The 2,492-nt window shown below is 47.1% G+C and overlaps 1 long non-coding RNA gene across 2 annotated transcripts; it reads right to left on the bottom strand.

Annotated features, from left to right (window-relative positions):
* Positions 1 to 562: 562 nt before the first annotated feature.
* On the bottom strand, positions 563 to 2,127 carry LOC125537414. 2 transcript variants are annotated; one of them, XR_007295864.1, is made up of 3 exons: positions 1,670 to 2,127; positions 1,112 to 1,254; positions 563 to 1,021 (listed from the first exon to the last, which is right to left on the bottom strand). It is a non-coding gene; the product is annotated as an uncharacterized LOC125537414 (long non-coding RNA). The 2 variants fall into 2 exon arrangements; XR_007295863.1 differs by having other exon boundaries at positions 1,157 to 1,254; positions 1,670 to 2,126.
* Positions 2,128 to 2,492: the final 365 nt, after the last annotated feature.

Raw genomic sequence — 2,492 nt, 5'->3', positions numbered from 1 at the left:
CTTATCGTTATTAGGGTTGTTTGCTTAGGAGTCAAGTAAACCTCTCTATATAAGGAGAGGAGATGTATCAATCTAATCAAGTAAGAAGCAATCAGTATTTGCTCGGCTTCCCTTAGGGAGCCGGGAGACCTAACCCTAGCCGCCTCTTGCGCCGCCGCCGCCTCTTATCCACCACGCAAGGACGGCACCCAACCGCCGTCCGCCGCGCCCTCGGCCTCGTCTTCCTCCATCTTTTCCCTATAGTCTCCGCCCTAGAACCGACAGAACTCTAGCTCCTAACACAATCACTAATGTAGTGCCTGTATCACCAGATAGTTGGTCTAGTCATGCAACATGATTTTGCTAATAGAGTATTTGAAATAAAAATATAAAAGGGATGAGAAAAGAAGGACGTTGCATGATCAATAACATATTTATCTGGTGCAATAAAGCATATCTCCAAAATGCAAACCAATTGATTCCGAGAAATCATAGAGCTGGATGAGCAGTAGGCTTGAAGTATATAAAAAAACTCATGAGAAGCTTGTTCAATTTCTATCAAAGACTAAAAAAACTTGCTCAATTTCTCCTCTCTACAAGCATGATTAGTTCTCAAGTGCACATGGAAAATCTGAATTGGATGCAAGCATGCATCCAAGAAAAAGCAAAAGAACAAGTTATGAGCATAGTAAATGGCGCATGCACTTGACATGAAAGAGGTCACTTATCTCTATCTAAACCAACTCAAAGAATATCAAACAAGACCGATATGGGTCTTCACATCTTTGCAGCTATGTGCACTTAAATTTTCCCCCGAAAAATGAATTCACGCTGATGGAGCCATATAGTTATTAATGTGTGAAAACTGTGATCGGGCAGAAGAGTCCCCTGTACTTGAAATTCAGCTGCCATTTATCTGGAGTTCAGTGTGTGTATGTGCTCATTTACAAAGTCCAGTTCATCATACCAAATTCAAAAGTGCAGCCCACAAATCACATGTGGCACCAAGAAGGACCTCAGGGTCGGTACCTCGAGTAAGAAACTGCAAAGGAATGAAGATGTGTCATGCACAAATCAAGGGAAATCATGCAGAATCAGCCGTTAGTCAGGTTAACAGAACCGGGAACAGGACCTTGTGTGTAATTCTTGAGAGGAACCCTAATGGCACGGCTGATACCTGAGGTCGTCGATCTTGGGAGCCATGGTCCTGCGGTCCATGAGCAAGTTCTTCCTGTCAGTGAAGCCCCTGTCCATGTCGTCGCTAATGCCTACACCCTACATAATCAATGGTGTACCCGATATTAACTTCAGCTTCACTCTTTCAGACCAAGTGCTATATATACATTATCAAAGCTAGTGTATTGTTTTAACAGGTTCCAAAAATTTATTTTGAATCAGGTGCATATGCATCATAGAAAGCTGATGCATTACATGGTTAAATGATGGTGAAACACATGTGCGTCCAGTGTATACTGTCAAGTGCGTATGCTGAAATCACACATCCAGCCACAATATCTATGCTAAGCCAATGCGGTCTGACACATGAATGAAACTCCGTGAATGAGACATGCTGTAGCGGGTGATGGAAATCCAAGACGAACAAGTTAACCCTAAAATCAAATTCTTTGCCCAAACAATCAATTTGACAAATCTAGCGATGGTAGCAGAAGGGGAGGGTCGGGCATCTTACTCGTGGACGTTGGTCTCGATAACCTGGCAGACAAAGAGGGAGATCATGGACGTCTTGCCGGCCCCAGACTGGGCCTGGGCGATGACGCCGTGGACGGTGATGATTGGGATGACGGCGCACTGCTGGATGGATACAGCCTTGACAATGGTCGGATCTGGAGGGGAGGTGACGCTGTTGGATGGATACGCCCTTGACGACGACCAAATCTGGAGGGGCGGTGACGGCGCGTGTGGAGGCCACGCCCGTCGCGGTGCTGGTGGAAACTTTCGTGGCGCAGGGCGGCGGCGAAGGGATGGGTTTGCGATGGCTCCCATCGAGGTAGCACAGGGATCAGCGGTGGCTTGATGTGAGTGCGAGGGCGGCAGCGATGGGATATGTTGTGCGAGTCATGCGTGCGAGTGGTTCTCGCTCAAGGGCACCCTGGAGGCCTCGCTTGTTCATGCGTGCGGGTCGTGGACGTTTTTCTTAAATGGATTTTTTCATAGGTTCTTTTCATCTGATTCTGTTGCTTGCGAGGGGAAAACATGACGCATCTCTAGGAGGTGGGAGGGGAGACAAAAAACCAGTGAAGTAAAACGGTTAAAAATGGTGGGACAAAAATAAACCATGGATGCTATTCACCAACTCAGACATTAGGAGTAGAGATGAGGAGTGGGGCGCCTAGCACACAACAGACAATTGACTAGCCACGTGCGGCGCCCCCCTCCATAGTTTACACCCTCGGTCATATTCTCGCGTTGCTTAGGCGAAGCCCTGCGTGGATCACTTCACCATCACAGTCACCACGCCGTCATGCTGATAGAACTCATCTACTTCCTCGACA

Source organism: Triticum urartu, chromosome 2 (assembly GCF_003073215.2).
Source record: "Triticum urartu cultivar G1812 chromosome 2, Tu2.1, whole genome shotgun sequence".
Classification (NCBI taxonomy): domain Eukaryota; kingdom Viridiplantae; phylum Streptophyta; class Magnoliopsida; order Poales; family Poaceae; genus Triticum; species Triticum urartu.
This window is presented reverse-complemented; position numbering and strand designations above follow the sequence as displayed.